Source organism: Ambystoma mexicanum, chromosome 5q (genome assembly GCF_040938575.1).
Source record: "Ambystoma mexicanum isolate Mex_15411 chromosome 5q, UKY_AmexF1_1, whole genome shotgun sequence".
In the NCBI taxonomy this organism is placed as follows: domain Eukaryota; kingdom Metazoa; phylum Chordata; class Amphibia; order Caudata; family Ambystomatidae; genus Ambystoma; species Ambystoma mexicanum.
Window position 1 is genome coordinate 1068271956 of NC_090933.1, and position 22089 is coordinate 1068294044.

The 22089-nt window shown below is 44.8% G+C and overlaps 1 protein-coding gene across 3 annotated transcripts in view; it reads right to left on the reverse strand.

The window, feature by feature from the left end:
- Nucleotides 1-20584, reverse strand: part of LOC138497865 (zinc finger MYM-type protein 1-like) — a 60531-nt gene extending 39947 nt beyond the window's left edge. For all 3 annotated transcript variants that reach the window (XR_011278655.1, XR_011278656.1, XM_069621567.1), the window contains exon 1: nt 20468-20584. The gene's annotated coding sequence lies outside the window, so the exon portion shown is untranslated. The remainder of the gene's footprint in view (nt 1-20467) is intronic.
- Between the last annotated feature and the right edge of the window lie 1505 nt (nt 20585-22089).

The following is a 22089-nucleotide window of genomic DNA, read 5'->3' on the forward strand; positions in this document are numbered from 1 at the left end:
TTTGTCATGTCTGCTTATGTCTTCCATGGCAGTTGCATCAGTGGCCAGCCTTCCAATCGGACATTGGCCTCTGTGAAATGCTGCCTACATCATTGTCCAGCATGGAGTGCAAGAGGTGAGTATCTGTTCTGGACTTCTTGTGCTTTGCATCATGTGCTCCCATGACTGTGTTCACTGCAGTGTCCCACTACTACACTGGTGATGGCATGCATTGTCATGTCATTGCTTGTCTTTCAAGGAGGTCCCTGCTTGTTTGGGTGTTCAATTGTCTGCATTGCTGATATCTTCTCATTTTCAAGCAGCATGTTGACTTATGCGTGTGTTGTGAAGGTGCCATCGGCTTGGAAATGGGGATATGTGACATGCACATTTGCTGCAAGTCATTCAGGTGGTCAGGCAGTGTGGAGGTTGTGGTTGTGTGTGTGTTTTGTGTGTTTGAATTGCATGCAGTGTGCAGGTGTTGCTGCATGTGTGCTCGGACACATGTTGATAGTTGTCTTGTGAGTTGTTGTTTGCATGTGTTGCTGAGGGGGGGCGTGGGTCTGTGCTTTTTGGGTGCATGGATGTATTGGCTGCACTCAGTTTGTATTTTTTCATTGTCTGCAGATCCTTCCATCAGGGAATGATTGGGATGAATTGTGACTGTCGACTGCATGTGCACGGGACAGGTAAGATGTGCATTTATCTTGATTCTTATTGAATGGCTACATTAATTGCTGCATGTCTGGATGTGGCCATTCTGATGTGTCGCCTTCTTTGTCACAATTGTGAATTACCTCTAGTTGAGTGGTTCATTTGGGATGGGGTTTATTGTGCTCATGCTGCCATAATCTGTCACTTGTGGATCCCTACAGCACTGCTTTTCCACACCCCACAATAGGGACATGTTTGTGCACATCATGCACATTCTCGGACATGTGTGCAGCAATATGCCATTATGCTTCTTGTATTTTGTGGACATGTTTCTTTTGGAGGCCGTATATGGCTTGCAGCTCAGACATGATGCTTGATGAGTTTCAGGAGTTATTGGTGTTTACACATCTGACGGGTATGTTAGTTAGTCATATGGGATGTTGTTTGTGCCTAAGGGACGATTTCATTCAATGGTTGTACTCCCTCTTCAATGTGTTTCTTTTGGAAACAAGACATGTAATGTCTTTTTAATTCGAATAGACGCACACAAATTTGCACTTCCAAGAGCACTTTCTCAAAGATGTTTTGTGGGCACAGTGGATTGGCCCATTATCATCATTGAATGGCACCTGGGATTTGGCTGGATCGTATGCACTCCACAGGGGAAGAATGACAGGTGAAAAAAGATTGCCCAAGCTGGGTGCATGCAGCCGCTCCACGTGCCCTTTGCCGTTTGCCCAGCCATATGAAAGTGGTGTGCCTGTGTATGTGGATGGTGTGCATATAGCAACACACCACCAGAGTGGTCAAGGGAGCGGAAACGTCACTTGAGCATTCTGAATTTGTGCTCCACTATGCTCTGTTTCACAATATGGGCAGTGTTGTTCCTTACCTTGGCAGGTGTGTTGGGGTTGTGTATGGATGTCATCATGTATGTGCTCAGAGGGTAGACACTGTCCCCTGTCAATGTGAGCATGGTTGTCATTGGCATTTGTTTACAGTGTCTATTGGTCTGTGTGCAACATGCAAGCATGTGCATGGCCATTCATACTCACCAATGAGCAATGTGTTGCCATACTTCCCAGCTTCCAGGACCCGGTGTAGCGGGGACATCCTCAAGATGTAACTTATGTGTGCTTCCAGAATAGTTGGCATACAATTCAGTAATGATGCCCTTGGCATCAGACACAAGCTGAACATTGATGGAGTGCCAATTTTTCCGGTTGCGGTAGATGTGCTCTGTTGGTCTAGGTGGACCTAGTACAACATGAGTGCAATCAATATTACCTAGCACTTTTGAAAAGTGTGCCACTGCTTGCCTTTCTGCCGTTGTTCTGGGCATTTAGATATGCCGGTGGACAGAAGGCTGTTCAGTTATAATTTCCAACACCTGGTGTAGGCAGCGAGACTGAGTGGCCTGGGAGATACCACCTACTATGGCTGTGGTCTGCTGGAATGACCCAGTGGCCAAAAAATGCAGAGCAATGAGCACCTTTAGCAAGGGGCTCAGTGCTTAGGAGCACATGGTGGGTGATGTGAGGTCAACTTCCCACTCGCTGACCAGGTCTAGGATGATATGGGGGGAACCTATACCTGCCATTGACCTCGTCATCAGGCATCCCAAAAAGGCTGCCGCGTGGTTGAAAGATCCGGCCTCTGGCCATCCTCCTCCTCCTCCTGCGGTGTCCATGGATGATTGCTGCAACAAATGGTGCATTTATTGTGGCTGTATCCATCGGTGTGTTGTGCTTGTGTGCTTTATATGCAAGGTGTGCATTGACGTTTACACCTGATATCACATAGCGTAGGTGTTCTGAGATTTGTGCATGTTTTTTCGCAACCTGACGTTCCCTGTTCAGTTCCATGAATATATTTATTTAGCGCGCATATGGGTGGTGAGATTGTTTCACGGAGGAACGTCCCTCGTAACAACCACATTTTCCCTTGTTCTCCCTCATTCAGCATGTTTTGCCCCCTTTTTAGGTGGCTGCGCAGGCCTGGCCCACCCTCTACTTGAAGTATTGTGCAAGGCGTGACTCGAGTCACAGTGACATGGCGGACAGGCTCAGATTCCTCGCAAGTCCCAGGTAAGCCCAGTGCATTGCTTTCCATGAATCAACAAACAGGCATTTGCGCGCAATGTCACACGCAAGTCCCTAATTTTCCCTGTCGAATATTCCATGAATTAGGCCCATTTGTAGGTAAAATTCCCATAGTCTGGAAAAAGAATTGAAAAATGAGAGAAAAAAAAGGTATGTGCTGGACAAGTTTGGGTAAATATTGAGAAAAGGAATGCACTGCTATATTCCCCCAACTCTTCTAGTTAGGAAATCATACACTTTTGATAATGTTTCACAAAAGAAGCAATACCACAAGCCAAAAAGTGACCCATTGGCACAGGATTTTTATGCTGATGACCGAAAAAGACTTACTTAGCATGTGAAAATAAAGAAAACAAATGTGTTGAGGAATGGCAAGCATACATTTTTAGAAAGAGTACAAGCAGACCTTTTGAAGGATAGGTGACTTGTGCAGGTTACAAAGGTGCACAGTGCCTAAAGCAGCGACTAAATGTAGGTTACATTTGGGAATCGAAAGGGTTGTGTAACAAAGTGAAGTAGCTAATGTATGAAAATGTTATCAAAAATAAGAGAAAACAACAAATGTCATACCTTTCCCCATTCCCACAGGTGTCCCGGCGAAAATGGTCCCTCAAATGTGTGGGAGTACCTTCCTGGGCGCAAAGGGAAATGGCTAACCATTGCTATCCCAAAGGCTTTGGGGAGAGGACCTTTTTAGGATGTTGGTCTTGTGGACAATCTACAGATTTGGGCCTGGGGTATCTGAGCCACCAGGGAAAACAGGGAACCCCATGCATTTCTGAAAGGAGGTACCTGTGAAAATCCACAGAGGACTGACTTGCACGACTCGCCCTAGAATGTATTACCCACAAGGCCCGGCAAAGTCCAATATGTAGGGGATAAAACACAATTTTCAGACATTTGCCACCAGGAAACCTCTGAAACACGCCACCAACAACACATGTCCTACCTTCCCACATTCCCAGAAGTGTTGCAATGAAAACAGTACCTCACATATGTTGGTGCACCTACCTGGGCGGAAAAGGAAAAGTGTTGACCACACACAAGGCCTTGGACATCACCCCTGACCATCCTGGACCTTTTTGCTGGGTTGCGTTATAACTCCTCAACTCTGCCCGTGTATTCGCGCTAAAAGAGGTTTTGCTCTCTCAACTACATATCCCGACTTGTCAACAAGATCTGTTCTTTAAAACTCAAGTATCATTAGACACCCTTCCTATCTCCCACTGCAATAAACAACAGTGGGATCGAATAATACTGAAAGTGCGACCAGCCTTTACCTTTATTAGACCTAGAGCCTTAAAACCACCCGCTCCTTATACTTTTTTTTTTTTTCCCCCAATTTCCATCCGTCGCTGGGCTTTCAGGGTTATAGACCAAGCTACCGAAGTCAATCCCTTTGGCAGAATCTGACTCAGAAGAATCAAACAACTTTGAAACTTTATACAAGGGAGTCGGGACCTGTTTTTTCTGATTCAGAAAAAAACACAGAAGGAACCCTTACCCCTCCAGAAGAAATGTCCGGACTGGCTAATGTCATAGCCCAGTTGGTGGCCATCAAATCCAGGCTGAAGCTAGAATCCAAGAAAATCTACAAAAATTGGTTGAGTTGCAAATTAGATCCCTACTACCATACCTGGAAGCCGACGATCTAGGGATTTTATTCTTGAATTTTGAATGCCTAGTCGAACAACGAGGATGGGAAGAGAACCTTAAAAAGTGCAATTTGGCTCCTCTCTTGAAAGGTGAACTACAAACTGCCTATCGACTACTTAATCTTGCACAGGGAGCCACCTTTGAATCCATTAAAGAAGTATTGTTGAAAAGAATGGGTGAAAAACACAGTAGCCCTTTGGATCAATAACAAATCCCTAGAGCAGTTCACCAGTTCCTTGCCCCCTTTTTTTAGGAAAAGCCGGCTTACAGTTAGGTCGACCATGACCATTGAAACTGCAAAAAACCACTCAGATGCAGCTGAGCACTTCCACTCAGCACATCTAGGGGAGAAATGGAAAGATTACAAACCTATCCACTGACCTCAACCTCAGGGAGTAGACAAACAAGGTGGGTCATGTAGAATCAAGCAAGGGATACGAAAAGAAATCAAGAGATCAGACCCTAAAACCAAAGATGAAAGCAGAAGAGAGGAAACTAAAGGAAGCAGACCATGCCCTCTTATCTGCTTTTCCTGCAGAGAAATTGGGCCTTTTGCTAGACACTGCCCGAAGAGTTTAAGGGATGAACCTATGGAAATAGTCTGTTTAAAGGGGGAAGAGTGGGAAGAAACCAAAGAGGATTTAGAGACCTTTAGCATATGTTTATGTCAGTCTTCTGCTGACTTCACATATGAAAAGGCTTGGATGAATGGGAAGCAAGTAAAGGTATTAATTGACTTGGTTAGCAAACAAACTGCTATACGAGCTGACTTGATCACAACAAAAGACATTGAGAACAAAGCCCTAGTTAGAGTTACCTGTGTACATGGAGACAATGAAGTATACCCCAAAATACTGTACACATGAAAATCTGGGGAGGGTCCGGTTTATTATCTTCAGCCATAATTCCGGGACTCCCCGAGGAAGTTATTCTGGGTCAGGATTTCCCTACCTTTTCTACTCTCTTGCAGGAAATCCCACCTTCATTTGGAGAATTTTAACCCCAGAATTGCTGGCAGTCAACCTACTACTCCCAAAACTCTCTCTAATATGGGACAGGGAAATATCAGAACCCCACGAAACCCCTTCAAGATATAAAGAACGTATGAAACCTGAGTCAACCCTTAGAGGCCAGTTCATAGGTTACTTTAGAGTGAGCAATAAACCCACTCCACCCGTAGCTACATCGACAAAAGAAAATGAATGGAATATGCGAGAGTTCTTGGACATATCTCATCACTGTTCTCTTCCAGGTCTTAACAACAAAGAACCTGGACAAAAACAGGCATATCCACCTCGCATAGGGGAAGGGTATGTGAGAAACCTGAAGGTGTCTTCCTGCTAGTCCCTGGGGATCTGTCATTGAGGTGGCCAGGATACAGCCATACCATTTACTGGGGGTAGACCAGTGCGGGAGAATCACCTGGATGAGGGGACCTTCAGGAGTGGAAGTTGGGCACCGAAGGTTGAGATGCGGCATCCCCTTCCTAATAACCTCTTTTCCCCATCCTACTAAGAAGTATACCTAGGAACTCAGCCTCCCCCCCGCCCCCTTCCCAACATGAACACTTTTTCACAGACAGTCGAACTTGAAAGAAAATTGACTAACACCGGAGCCATATACCTGACATGTTCCAAAACAAGGGTCAGGCAGAGTCAAGCAATTACTGATAATTACAAACACCTGACTTACATAACACTTCCCCACATGGATAAAAGGCGTAATACAGAGGCACACTCTGAGCAAGCCAATCACCAGAGGAAGCAGCAGTTCTGAGATGGCGGTCTAACACGTGGAGTATTGCCCTTGGCCTTTTCATTGAAAGGAAACTGTTACTTTCAAGAGCCCTCGAGGATAAGAAATATAAGACTGGGAACTAATGCTGAAGAAAGGCGCAGTGTGCGTCGAAGGTACACAGGGCTCTGCCGCATCGATAGCCGAGGTAGGGCGGAAAGATTGCCACTGTGATACTGTCCTTGGCACCTGCAACAATGCTGCTGCAGTAAAGTAAGCACAGCCGGAGAGTCCGGGAGACTGATAGCAGACTGGCCTGTGTTAGACCCAAGGTTGCAAGAGACAATGGTGTAAGAAGAAAGCTCCAAGGATCAAAGCATAAGGCATATGTAATGAGCAACCCAAATATAAATGAATATTCAAGGAGGGAGTGAACCTTTGAAACATAATAGATACCACACAGAGTGGTGCAGCACCACATTGGTGCTCATTCGAAAGTCTCTGTTAGGTATCCAATGGAGAGTGTACAATTGTGAACTGTGAATCCAAAAAGACAAGTGTGAACCCAACAGGGATGCCGAGAGAAAGCTAGGAGAAGGGGACCTCACTTTCTGATGAGTGTAATTGTAAATTGTGAATTAGAAGTGGCCCTGCATCAGGTCAAGCTAAATCCTGTGCACATTTGAAAGTCTTCGATAGCAAAATTGTAGTTGAGATTAGTCCGAGCCCGGTTGAGGGAGACTCATTGCAAAAAGGGATCTGATCCTGACAGAGGGGCATCCGGTATGAACCGTGAGTCACCCGAGACCTAATTGTAAAAAGGGATCTGAGCCCGACAGAGTGGATCCAAGTGAACCGTGAATCACTGAAGAACTAATTATAAAAAGGGATCTGAGACCAACAGAGCGGGATCCGGGGTGAACCATGAGGGTGTCCGGACATTTTGTCGAAAGACATTTCGTCGAAAGACATTTGGTCGATGGAATTTGGTCGAAAACCAAATGGTCAAATTTTTTTTTTATTTATATATATATATATATATATATATATATATATATATATATATATTTTAGGTTTTAGTTTAGAGAAAAAAAGGGTTTTTTAGAGAATAAAGGGGGTTGTGGCGGGGACCTCCCCCCCAAAAAAAAAAGTGGAAAAAAAAAAAAAATCGACCATTTGTCTTTCGACCAAATGGTTTCGACCAAATGTCTTGTCGACCATTTTTTTTCGACGGAATGTCTGGTAACCGAACCATGAGTCACCCGAGAATTACCCATAAAAAGGGGGATCTGAGCCGAGAAGAGGGGAATCCAGGATGAAGAGTGAATCATCTGAATTGAATACTTGTGAGAGGAAAATCACTGTGTTTTGTTTTGATACATCAGGCCCTCTGATTCAAGAGACTGATAAGTAAAGATTCTTGGTCCCTGATGATGGTACTGGAACTGTATTCTCATGTCCAAGAAGCCAGAGTGTGTGCTATGCTCGAGTGAACTACCTTGTCCCGTGCTGAAAACACGTGGATGGGAGGCCCACACCCTGAACATCCTGACTTATTCTTTGTGAACATTCTTTATTTTTCATTAACATTATCCCACACTATTTGTAAATTAGCTGTAAGGATTGGCAATCATTTATTTTTTTAATATCGGCCCTTTTTCTGTTGACGAACTCCACTAGGACTGTGTTATTATTATTTGATGGCCGTAGCTTGCTCCCATCTGAGATTTAGGTTTAGATAGGCGTTTATCACACCCTTGTTAAAAGTTTAGTATACACCCTTGAACTGTCTGTCACGATTCGACACATGCTTTCCTTACAGGGGTGAGTATATTCTGATACAGAGTCTCCCCCATCAAGGGGGAGAGTTTATTCTGAAACTGTGTATGCCCCATCAAGGTGGGAGTTTATTTTTCTCCAGTGTCTATCCTACAAAGGGGAAAAATATTCTGATATAGAGCCACCCCCATCAAAGGGGAGAGCTTATTCTGCAACAGAGTCGCCCATTCAAGGGGTAGTGCTGAGTCTGGTACAGAGTCTCCCTGTTCAATGGGGTGAGTTTATTATGGTACAGTGTCTCCCACCTTTAGTGGGAGAGTTTATTCTGATATAGAGTCTTCACTTTAAGGGGGAGAGTTTATTCTGAAACAGAATCTCGCCCGTCAAGTCAAGGAGTTTATTCTGATGCATAGTCTCCTCTTCATGGGGGAAGAGTTTATTCTGGTACAGAGTCTCCCCCACCAAGTGGGAGTGTTTATTCTGCAACAGAATCTCCCCCTTCAATGGGGAGAGTTTATTCTGACACAGAGTCTCCTCTTCAAGGGGCAGAGTTTATTTTGACACAGCATCTTCCCTTGAAGGGGTAGAGTTTATTATGGTACAGAGTCTCTCCTTTCAAGAGGGAGAGTTTATTCTGCTACATAATCTCCCCCATCAAGGGGTGATTTTATTCTGATACAGAGTCTCCCCTTCAAGGGGGTGAGTGTATTCTGGTATAGAGTCTCCCCTTTCAAGAGGGAGAGTTTATTCTGCTACAGCATCTCCCCCATCAAGGGGTGATTTTATTGTGATGCAGAGTCTTCCCTTTAAGGGGGAGAGTTTATTCTGGTACACAGTCTCCCCGTTCAAGGGGTAGAGTTTATTTTGCTACAACGTCCCCCCCATCAATGGGAAAATGTATTCTGATACAGAACCTCCCCCATCAAGGGGGTACGTTTATTCTGACCCCTTTAAGGGGGAGAGTTTACCCTGGGCCAGAGTGTCACATTTCAAGTTATAGAGTTTATTCTGCTACAGAGTCTCCCCCATCAATGGTTAGGGTGTATTCTGCTACAGAATCTCCACATCAAGGGGAGAGATTATTCTGATACAGAACCTCCCCCATTAAGGGGAGAGTTTATTCTGATACAGAGTCTCCCCTTGAAGGGGGAAAGTCTATTCTGGTACAGAGTCTCCCCCACCAAGGGGGAGAGTTTATTCTGCTACAGAATCTCCCCATCAAGGGGATAGTTTATTCTGATACAGTTTCCCCTTTAACAAGGGGGAGAGTGTATTCTGCTACAGAATGTCTTGCTTCAATGGGGAGAGTTTATTCTGACACAGTATCTCCCCTTCAAGGGGCAGAGTTTATTCTGGTACATAATCTCCCCCATCAAGAAGAGAGTTTATTCTGGTACAGAGTCTCCCCTTTCAAGGGGGAGAGCTTATTATGTTAGAGTGTCTCACCATTAACGTGACGGCTCAACAATATTTCAACAGAGACTCCCCTGACTGGATTTTTCCAAAACCCTCCCTAGAAGGGTAAAGGCACAGTTTAAAAGAAATTCCAGATGTTGAAGGGTTAAAAATGAGAGGAAATAAATTTCTTTGTCACAGGGGAGAATTGTTTCACAGGGGAAGATTCCATTTTGGAATAAATTCTCCTGGGGGAGACTTTATTACGGGGGAGGGTTTATTTCATGACACCGGTAAAGGTTTCTTAAAATGCTGCGAGCGGTAAAGTAGCAGAGTAATAAAACACAGTACAATGAAGGTGCAGATTCAGATAATGTTGTGAACCCGACCTCCGGCTGGGGTTGGATCGATGATAAAGGTTCACTACTTTGTTTGCGCACTCGCCGCACGCAATCAAATAATGTACACCACACACACAGCTGGCAGTGTCTAACTGAGGTCCCCCCTTCCGGGCAACCCTCTCTTTATTTCCATTCCTCTCCCTTCTTACGTGAGGCAGGCTCCACCTCGCTCACGTGACTCTGGGTTAGAGTGTACACCACATTCCTAGCAAACTTAGGTCTTTTCCAATACAAAGTTATTCATTTGCTGACAGCACTTGCCTGTTGTTTCACTTGTTGATCGCAGTCTTCTGTCTTCGGTGGTAAACCCCATGTAAGATGTACCCTTGCAGTCTAGTCAATGGTTGGGGTTTTTCTCACATTCTGTACCTGGCATTGGCTCTTCCTGGAGCTTCTGCTTCATGTTTTTGCTGTTAATAATCATCAGTGGTACTGAGTGAGATGGGTGCTACTCTTTGAAGGTACACAGCATCATTGGTTTCTGGGTATCCTTCGGATAGTTTGGGCATATCTCCCCCTTCTCCTTCTGGGGTGCTTCGTTCTTTCCATAGTGTTGGGGGCATTTTGCTGGAAGTCCGATATGTTTTGTGTTACTACTTCCTGTCGGTCAATATGCTGTGGTTGGAATTGAGTGTAGTCCAGAGATGTGATTCATAGGATAGTGTCATCTTCTTTGGATATGCATGGTTTTTCACTAGCACTGGGTCTCCTGCATGAAGCTCCCTTTGGTGCGCCAGACGTGTTACGCTCTCTTTGTTATTTTGTTGCTCTCTCCTCTCTTCAATGGTTGCGGTGTCCGGTTCGGGCACTGTCCAGCTTGAGTTTATTGGCAGTTCTGCCTGGATGGACACTCCAAACATTAGTGCGGCTGGGCTAATTCTTGTGGAGGTATGTGGGGTCTGTCTGTGAGATGGCAGAAAATGATATACCGCTGGTAGCCATGGTTGTCGTTGATCTTTGGCAATACTTATTTTTATGTTTAGGGATCCCATAAACCTTTCTGCATCTCCGTTCGCTTGCGGCCAGCATGAGGTGATTCTTCGGTGTTTGAGGTTGAGGCTGCTTAGGAATTTTTTCAGTTTGTGGCAAGTTAATGGAGGCCCGTTATCACTCTTCACCTTTCTGGGTATGCCATGTATGGCAAATAACTTCTCTAACGCCATTATAAAAGATGGTGCGTCTGTGGACTTGATGTGCTCAACTTCTGGGTATCTGCTGAATTCATCAACCAGGACCAATAGGTACCCCTCTCCGGCAATGGTGCAAAAGTCCACACAGACTGATTCCCATATTGTGTTACTTCTGTGTACAGTAATTATCGGCTCCGCGCTCCATCTGTCTTCCCACAGACTGGCACACTGTGCAGGTTTCAACTAGCTCTGTGACTCTGTTTTGTATTTTTAGCATCCACACTCTAGACCTCAGGTATGTCTGGGTTTTCACAACCCCTCAATGTCTTGTGTGTGCTAGTCTTAGGGCTCTCTCCTCTATTGCTTCTGTCAATACGATTCTGTGTCCTTTAAAAATTACTCCTTCCTCTGATACAGTGAGCTCATGTCTGATTTCAAATAGGGCGTTTAGCTTCTCTTGCGCTGTTGTGGTGCGGTGTGCTACCGCCGCTGTGAAGTTCTTCCAGGGACCTGACCGGGTGGAGTGTTTAGTGCGCTGTAGACAAGCATCCATTGCAGATTCATCCGCTATTTCTTGCAGAGTCATTGCTCTTGGCCTCACGCAGGTGATCACTTGACAGATGTGTTCGTCGGTTTCTACTGCATGTTCTTTCTCTTGCGTGGTGGCTGGCCGGGTGTGCCGGGACACGTAGTACGCCGGGTTGTCTGTTCTGGCTCTGAATGATACTTTAATGCTGAAAGAATGCAGTTGCAGCATCAATTTTTCCAGGTGTGCTGGGGGTGAGGAGCTGAGTCCTTAAAGATTGGTAACAAAGGCTTATGGTCTGTGAATACTCTTGATGGTTGTCCCAGGAGGTAGACCTGGAAATGTTCACATCCCCACAGTATCGCTAAGGCTTCCATTTCTATTTGTTCTGTTCTGTTGTGTTTTTGTGAGAGCCCGGCTGGCAAAAGCGAATGGGTACACCGTGCCCTCCTGGTCGATTTGTGTGAGCAGAGCCCCTATTCCCACTGGACTGGCGTTCACAAGTAGTTCGGTGGTAATGTCTGTGTCCAAGAATGTCATCTTGGTGGCGCGTGATAGGCAGTCTTTGATTTGCGGGAATGCTTGTTTGTGGTATTCAGCCCATTCCGACAGTGTTTCTTTTTGGGTCATCTGTCTCAGGGGTGCAGCGATTGTTGCTAGGTCTGGGATAAACCTGGTGCAGTAAGTGGCAATTCCCATAAAGCTCCTGACTTCTGTTGCTGGCGTGGAGGCTTTGGCTTCCTTAATATCTGACACCTTGGTGGTGTTGGGTGACACCCTTTCTGCATTGAACACGTAGCCGAAGAAACTTAGTTTGCTCTTGTCAAACTCACATTTTTCTGCATGCAAGGTAAGGCCGGACTCTTCCAGACATTGCAGGACGGCAGCTAACCGTTCTTGGTGTTCCTCTGTCATTGTTCCATAGATGAGAATGTCGTCACTGATGTGGGTAGCACTTTCCTTATCTCATTCTGAAATACCTTAATGGCCGAGGATATTCTGAAGTTTAATCTCTTGTACCTCTGGAGTTCTAGGTGAGATGAGAAAGTCGTTATGTAGCGTTACTCTCGGCCCAGGCGTATTCGGTGGTAGCCGGAGAATAAGTCTAGCTTTCAGAATATTTTTGCTTCGGTTAGGTCCACAATTAGCTCGTCTATTGGGGGGTCACGTGGCCCTCGCTCCCTATGCCCACATTGGGCAGCAGCATGTCGATACAGATCCTTACTGCGTTTGGTTGCTGCGGTTTTTGGGCGACCACCATGGGGGACACCCACTGTATTGGACCTGATGTCTTCTCGATGAGTCCTTGTTCTTCTAGTTTTGCTAGCTCTTTCTCTACAGCGTTGCGCATGTGGAAAGGAATTTGGCGGTGCCTCACCACCTTGGGCTCGATCGTTGGGTCAATATGTAGCTTGACTGTTCATCCTTTGAGTCATCCTATGCCTCAGAACACTTTCAGACAGGGTAGAGAACGTAGGGAGAGAGGGCGAGCATTCGAGTGCATAGAAGCAAGTAGAGAGAAGGAGCGAAAGCGAGAGGAAGCACAAGGGGGTCGAGGGACAATCAGATGTTTTTGCCCTCTTCCGTATTAACGGTCAGAACAAAACCTGTTTGCTACTTTACCGTTTATCTCAGCAGTAAAACCGCTGCTAAGTGAATTTTAGCAGTCTGGACCTTGATGTCTCCCATCCCTTCTGCTCGGTCAGCTTCACTGGGCGTGCTTGTTGCATGAATTTATAATCTGAAGCTGTGCAGCAAGTGGTGCAGAAGCAAAGGGACATTTTCCCAGCGGGCTCTTTCAAGGCTATGCTGCTGCTTAACTTGTTTCTGCAGGCAGTCACATGTCAAGCTTCTGTTTCTGCAACTCAGCCTAGGTTAGGTAGCAGAAACTGCACAATTTAGATCTTTCTTCATTTCATAGGAATTCTGCTAAATCAGGGGTTTTCATGTGAACTCTTAAACCACAGAAATAGCCAGTTCCATCAATTCTGTGGAAGGCTTTGGGTCTAAGCTGGACAAAGGATTTGGAATATAGACCCTCTACATTCCAGCACCCACATGCTCGCCCCAGCACGCATATGCAGGAACCAGGAAGCTCTTGCTTCCCGATTTCTGTTCATGATGCAGGAGCTAGAGCGCTGGGGAGGAAACTTTCAGGACTGGGGCGCAGAAGGTAAGTTTATCTTCATTTGTTTTTTATTTGAATATGGGTATGGATGCATGGATGCTTATGTTATGAGTGAGTGTATGATGATGGGTGCTCGTGTGAATGATAAAGTGCTTGCTGTGTGAATGTTTGTGTGTTTGTGTTTGTATTGGTCAATGGAGCTGATTTTGGTGAGTGGGGCACGGGGGGTTGTACAATAAAGGCATTTTAAAAATGCCTTTATTGCACAATCCCCCTACACGCCTGCCAAAATCAGCCCTCCTTCTGAGACGCTATGGATCCCAGGGGACAGGGATGGTATTTCTTTTACTAGACATCTATCATAGATGTCCAGTCAAAAACACCATGCTTTCCCCCTTTTCCCCCCCAGCACCTTGCATACACAATAATTATGTTGATGGTGTTGGGCACTTTGGGGACCAGGGGACTGGGATGGAATGGTTTTACTGTACATATATTATAGCTGTTCAGTAAAAAATATCATGCCAGCCCTTTTGTTCTCCCATAGCCAATTGAAACTGTATGGCTTTTCGATAATTTATTTTTTAAAGTATGCTCTAAAATGCAGCATTTTAACGCATTATTTAAAAGACATTCCCCGGTGGTGGGGGGGCTCCCAAATCCCCCTTAATTGGTTTGGGCTCCCTCACTGCGCTCAGTCGCTATGGTATATCTGGGGGAAATATGTATGCCCCTCCAAAAACATGAGCCACCATTGGCCCTGGGACTGTGCTGGGAGTAGGGTGGGCTAGAGCCATGGGATAGTGGTGGGAGCAGGGTGGGGAGAGCCGAGGGACTGGGTAGGAGTGGGATGAGCAGACGAGAGACTGTGATGGGAGCCCAGGGACTATACTGGGAGTATGGGACTGTGACAGCGCGCAATAGTTCAGAGCCATTTGGACTTACTGTCCATTTGGCATTTTTTGGGGGGCCCGGCCTGCTCACATTTTTCTTAGGGGGGCAGGTATAAAAGGTTTGAAGACCACTGTTCTACGGTCACCTCCATATAGATGCAGCATGGTCATGTTGGCGGTGCTCCGGGACGCTTCTTCCACTTCTGGGATAGAAAAGAGGTATTTTTCACTGGTTGCAGCTGTCTTTCGTTATCACCCAGATGTGGAAAGAGAAACACTCATTATGATTGAGTGAGGGTTGTGCATTTATCCAAAATGGGACTTTTCAAGTGCAAACTGATTTTGTGTGCAAGTCGTTTGCAATCCCAAACACAACTTTAATGATTGCCCAGGTGGAAAATGTGAATAAGATTAATATTTTTTTCTCCAACTTTAGTAACATAACTAATGGAGATATTTGATTACATAATGGCAACCTATGGATTCTAAGAGGGAAATATAGTTCTATGAAACTCACCCAAAACAAGTTTTGGGGGATATTTACCGGAATACTTTTGCATTGTAATAAAAACAAATAGCACATCATTTTTATCATATCCAGAAACTGTGTTTCGCCTGAAAGGCTGTAATCTCCCAGTGTGACGTGGTATCTGTGCACCAGATGTGCCCCCCTGCAGGAGAACATACGTGTGCACATGAGAAGCAACATCTGGCTCCAATAGCTGGGCACACAACCCCAGATAACAAACCCACGCGGCTCTAGAGCACAGCTGCCTGTGGCGAAATGTTTAATGTGCCCCAGGAAGGCCCCATCGGAATCCTCCTTGCTTTTTAATGACTGATTTCGGCTAAGAAAGCTAAGCTCAACGTAATATAAAAATAAGTCATGGTTAATGTTTGATAGACCAAAGGAAACGGGATATGTAAAACATTGAACGCTTCAATAAAGAACCCAAAAGGCCTTGCATCTCATCTGCTGCACGTGCAGCGCTGCTCTGAGAACATGGGGCGTTCTATGTAGTGGCATAATGAGGCTCCTATGCGGCTGCCAGTCTTTGCTCAATTATGCACTGTGGTTCGTTATAACAGTCTTTCGCTCATCAATGGCTTCTCTTCGCGCCTTGGTCTTCTGATATCATTGCACGACACGCATGACAACGGGGCACATTCGACCCCTGATTCTGAGATTGGCCTTAACATTGGCTTTGCATATGTGAATTTGCATGCAGCGTTGTAGCAGCTCAGGAAGTCCGTTGTGTGCCTTAAATCCGGGTTTGATTCTGGTGGCTATATGGAAGTTGGGCCACAATGTCATGCTACAAACAGAGGTTGAAGTGTGTGGTGGCACGCCACCGGTCACTGCGGCGGGCCACACCAAGCGCCAGGATCACCTGGCAGGACAGTTACGCTGCGGGCACGCAGAAACCACAGGGCAGGGATCACCCTGCTGGATCCGGAGCACCGGATCAGGACACACTGGCGGGGAGCACCCAGCAGACCGCCGCCTCGGCTTGGGGGCACCCAGGCTGGGGCTGCTACAATAGGCCGTGATCACACAGCAGTCGGATCACCCAAGAAATGACACAGACAAGAGATGCCGCTTCCTGGCGCTCTGCTGCACTGATTCTCACGTGCTAGCAGAGCCCCTTTTATTAGGTAGTGTCATTAAGTCATGACGCTCTTTCTTAAAGGGGCAATGGGCCATACAGTGTACCAAAAAAAGTGGTGGACCTGTGACTGGGCGGGTGCAACATATTGTTCAAGGTTTGCAGCCATGATGCTTGAGAGCCAATTGAGTGAAACAAATTTCAGTTTTGCTGTAACTGCCATTGGGTGGTAGGCTGAGGAACTGTGCTTTAAATGTGCCTTAACTTAAGTACAGTCCTGGAATGGGGAAAATGGTTGCAAAACGTTGTGGAACGGTGACCTTTCCTGCTAACTTGGACCACTGACTACAAATGGTGGGAAAGGTTCCTGAAGTTCTTTCCCAATGTAATTTGGATGAGTGGCATTTAGAGGTGCCGATTTTTATGGTTTCAGAGGCATTAGCAACGGCTTTCCGAGGGCTGGTCCCTCTGTATTTTGAGGTCAACACTCCGGAAATCAATAAATTGTCATAAGCAAAGTCGCATTCTCCCAGCAACCACCTGAAGAATCTGGTGAATTGGCGTTTTTGAATTTCAACGGTAGTGAGTCGGCTTCCGACAAGTCAGTAGCAAGGGTGTGAATGTGGAAGCACAGCTGCGCATGGAGGAACGTCATGGGGCGGCTGTCAGCATCATGTGATGGGCGAGGCCGAAAGCCTTGCGTGGTACACCAGGTCCAACTAAGCATGACTGGACTTTGCAAATCACAGCAGCAGACTTCATAACTTTCAGAGGAGGAACGACATATTTTGGTGGAGGAAGTAAATGAAAGAGTGTTTTTGGAGCCAAAACCCATCACACCCAGACCAGCTTCAAGAAAGCTGCATGGAACAAAATAGTTCTGCAGATCAATGGTGCGTTAGCTGCTAGGTGCACCACACTCATTGCAAAGACCCACACGTATGACCTATTCAAGAAAGTGGGTAAAAAGTACTCCTATACCAAGATGTTTTGAAAGAAGGCAAAGGGGAGGACCACTCTGCAAGTTGGACTTGACACACAAAGTTGAAAATGTTTGAAACAATGAATGCCAGCAGTTCCAGTTGCCGTGAATGGAAAATGATAAGAGAGTAGACATCACTTACAGGTAGAAACATTGGCAGGACATGATACTGGACTACACAGGTGAGAATCATTTCAGCAAAGTGTTAGTGACTACCACTGTTCTGTTAGACTTGTATCTTGAGGTTGCCCTTGCCTCTGACAATGCTGATAGCAAGGACACACCTGCCCACAGTGGCAATTTGGAGCCATCCGAAGGTGAACAGCCACATATTGGGTGGGGCAGCCAGTGCTAAAGAATCTGTAAAGGGGCAGGAGCAATTTAGTGCAGTGTACTATCAAACAAACACAGCCAGACAGCGACATTGGGGGTCATTATGGGTTTGCCTGTATCTCGCCGGTAATTCACGCGGGATACCGGCAAACCGACCTACCATTACCAGCGCCTGATATCCCAGTACTACCAGGATATTCCAGGTGCCAGCAACGTCAGTCATTCCCCATTCCATGGAGGAATTGCTGGTATTACCGTCACCGGTCAGAAATTAGTTGCTGGTGGAGCCCAATTTACATCCAGCTCTCAGGTAACCCCCACCAGCAAACCTGTAGTTTGGTGGTTTGGGAAAAGTGGCAGTAATGGAATTACCGGCACTTTTTCCCAGGTGCTTGTCCTGCACATCCAAACTTCGAATGACCAACAGCGTTTTTATTTTGTCAGGCAAGATATACTTTTCCAGCCATGTGCGAGAGTGTGTACTGTCCATGAATTGACGATTGCAAAGTTGCACTGATTACCCTAAAGACACCATTTCACCTTTTAGGTTCACACCAACATTTTCTTTGTGGGTAACATTGTCTTGAGCAATCCTAATAAATGTTGTGGAAAAATAACTAGATTATATTGGAATTGCTAACAAAAATTTCACCTACTACATAGCTTCAACAAAATTTGCCTGTACACAAAAGGCAAATAACCAGAGAACATACATCTGCTGACATTCCCATACTGAGTGACTTGACTTTGTCAATGGAAATGTTAATGGGGTTGTTGTGCCAGCCTGTTGTGCCAGGATTTACCGAAGAGGTTTGCCAACAGAGTCGTTTGTACTTGCCTTCCTTAACTGTCATGTTCGACACCATTATGTGGCAAATAGGTTTATTGGGGTGAGGACCATCCTCACTATCTGCACCATTTTCTGGGAGGGGGTGTTGTGACTAGTTCTCATCATATTCTGCATCCTGAATACAGCAATCTAGCACACCTAGTGTAGAATAGACAGGAGATCTCTACCTTGTGTGAAGACAGGACAGTGCTACCCGTTCTCAAGGAGCCTAAACAGGCCTTTACTGTTGTTCTATGCCCTGATGTGGACTGCATTATATCTACCTGGGCATCATTCTTAGGTTGCAGTATAGGGGCAATTTACCATGTCCCCAGGGAGTAAGCACTGCCACCTGAACAAAAAACATTGTTAGGCACAAGGTAGGGCATGGCCTGGGTTGTTCTCAATTGGCACACACATCCTTCCACTAATCAGACTGGCATGTGCATGCACTTGAAAGCTGCAGTGCACTTAAAATGCATGTCTTCTGGCAGATTCTTCTAAAGCCCAAAAAAACCTACACGTGTGTCAGTGGTCCCTCATGCAACAATAATCCATTGTGTAGATCGGCAACCTTCGAAGGGGATCATTGAAGAAGACAGTGTCCTGTTCAAAGATCAAAAGAATCCCCAAATCATGAATGAAAATAGACCATATTCACAGTGGGTTGGTTACCTACAGAGATGCATTGTCCTTTCAGGCAGAATATCTATAATGGCCTCTGGCAAGACATTGCTCTGCAGCATGAAAGAATAACAAGCTGACCTTGGAAATTTTACTTTTTGATGAATGATCAACAGTTTGGAAGAACACCTTTACTGGACTGGGCAGAAATATCATCTCATTTGCCCCCTGGGGGTTTCATTTTGGTTTGAGTGCAATCAATGGCTCCTACCACATTCGAATAACGACCTATTCCATAAAGAACACTCTTCACATGTAGCAGATCACAGTGTCTTTCTGAAATGAGATGATCTGAAGAACAGGTTTCATCATATCTTATGTTATGCAATGTTATTTGGCTATTATATAGCACTCTATATAATGACATACATGCCATGTCCTGCATTATAACTTTAGAAAATGTCGAATGAGAAGAAAGCAGTCACCATTGCAATTGTCACCTGACAAGCAATCAATGAGTGGAAATGTAAAATGCAAGAACAAAGTGTGTACTTTATAGACACTCCCATCCCCTGCACATCATCAACGCTGAATAAATCAGTCAAGAAAACATTCAAGGTAATCCAAAAATAAATATATTTACTATTTCGTAATACAAATTATTCAAATGTGCATTTCAATGATACTCATACAATAATTCATTAACACAAAAATCTAAATATAGATACACTGATACATAAATCAGACATCGAAAGTGTGTAGTCTGTGTCTCCTATAATTCTTCAGTATAGGAAATTAAAGTTTCAGATTCAATGCTGATAGCTCTAGTTCACATGAAGAATTAATAATCAATGATTATTACAGTTTCACAACTTAAAATTCCATATACAAATATTTAAATGTACAATGCTTTTTCACCAGCCTTCCATTCTACCATTGACTCAACGATGGTCGTGGAATCATCATTCAAAACTCTACATCTACCTTGTCTTCAATGTACAAAGCTTGGCCCAGCCAACCTGGACAAGGCTGTCAACATCAAACAACTGTACCTAAACCCCTAAACATTTTTTTATAAAGATATGTACTATGTCAAGAAGTTCTACCCATTCTCAGACATATTAAAGAAAATGACCCTACCTGATTGTTAGATGTATGAAAGTTGCAGTTCTATTCAATCTACTAGTCATCTGTTCCCGGTGAGAATTCCTAACTTATCCACGCTTGGATGATTACTCAATGTGGCAGCCAGTGTTCTAATAAAATCATTAACGGACAATGTAATATTGTTATACAGATTTATTCCCTCTATTTTTCATTGGATTATACTCAAAAGCATCAAGTCCATCTCACCTATTATTTAAGCCTTGACTGTGGTTCAGTAACGAGGAAAACGTTTCCCGCCTGTCAATGGATCATCTTGTAAGTGCGATTTCACATAGGGTACCTATTTCTTAAAAAAATAAGATGCCAGTACAAGTACGTCAGGGACAAATCCTCATCTATATTTCAATATCAGTTTAGGTTTTCAATATTCATATGCCATTAAGCCACAGAACCAATTCACAACATATACATGACTCAGATAACTCGCTGAGTTTCTGATCCACCTCTTAACGGTATTCAGGTAGGAGAACAAAGCCCTCTCATATAATATAGAATACATTCACTGACTCAACCACTCTACAAATAGTTAAAGCTAGTATGCTGCTTACCTAGAATCTATTTGAAATGTTCTTAAGAGAAAAGGAGAAGCTGGCATAACCCGCTGTGTTAAGCCTCTCGTCTCACGTCTCCACTGTAATGGTACCCACAGGGAAAGACGTCCACTCGGTTCTAGTGTACTGTCACGTGACAGTACAAGTCACATGATTTTATACACACTAACGAATGACGTGCTGACGTCATTTACGCTACGCTGGTACCTCTAGTAAGCATCGATTTGTTGCGTGTTAAGTCAACATGATGAACATTGCTGGTACGGTACGGATACGGCTTCCAAACTATTCGCCCCTCAACTTAAACAAAGAATTCAACAAAGACTCCCATGGGACCATACATGGCATGTTAGTCTTTGTAGGTCCACTGTGTTAACATTTTGGACAATTATTAAAAATGCTAGAGTTAATCTAAATAGGATCTAACAACGGGCTGATCCACCCTTATCCAAAATGCATGGTGCTTCTGGTCTTTCTCTAATAAATGTCAATAATGACATCGCATATGGTAGCACATGTATGCAAGTATTTCAAGCACTATCTCTAGTCAATCATTCACATAGATACCAGTTCACTCATCTTAATCATATGCTCAAGGCTATATAGAGGGTTGATAGTCACACATATTCATGCTGTCTAAATAAAACAGTTCAATGAAAACTCTTAATTATTGAGGCCTTTGGGGTGAACCGTGTCCAAGAGGTGGATCCAAAACATCTCACGTTGAGTCAACAGTCTTACTATAATCACCTCCTCGTGAGGGTTTCTTTACACATTCTAAGATTTGAAATTGAATTTGTGACAAATTATGTCGGAATGATGTAAAATGTCTTGCAACAGGTGATTTTTCATTTTTGCAACTGTAAGTGATTTCAATCCGGCACTTCACCTAAGTCACGCCTAGCATGTAATGCACAACTGAAATCCTTATTTAATTTGTGTCTAAAAGTTATTTTATTCTGAACAATGTACCACTCATATCACGCCCCTCTCCTGGATCCCCCTGCCCCCGGGTAACACTGAACCAGGAATCTGGCTGGTTTGCAAGTTAAAATATTTATTTATGTAGTTCACAATATAATCACCCTGGGCCTCATTACGAGTTATGCCGGTAAGGGAAAAATGATGCCGGTATGTAAATACCGGCATCATTTAACGTTCCGTAGCATTCTGACCCACAAACCCGGTATTAACGGCACCGTTATTTACGGTGCCGCTAATAGCGGCATAGGCGCTTACACGCTCCTCCTCAGGTAGTAAATACCGGCATGCTGGTAATAGGGGGCAATCACAACCCACGCAAACATGCAAATACCGGCATCGCGAACACGATAATAACGGGCTGCATGATGCCGGAAATACAGGCATCGCGGACCACCCGCAAACAGCAACCAATATACAAGGCAGCTGCCACAGGTGCACACAATCCCCACAGGTGGAGTCAAAGGAGACTGTGCCAGTATGAACTGAGCACACCCACACACCACAACCCCCCACAGGTGTAGGCAATGCAGAGTGGCCCAGTACAAAAGGAGCACACCTACACACCACACCCCATCCTACACCAAAATGCTACCACTAGCATTTGCAATCATGGCGCAGGAGGACATGCCTATACT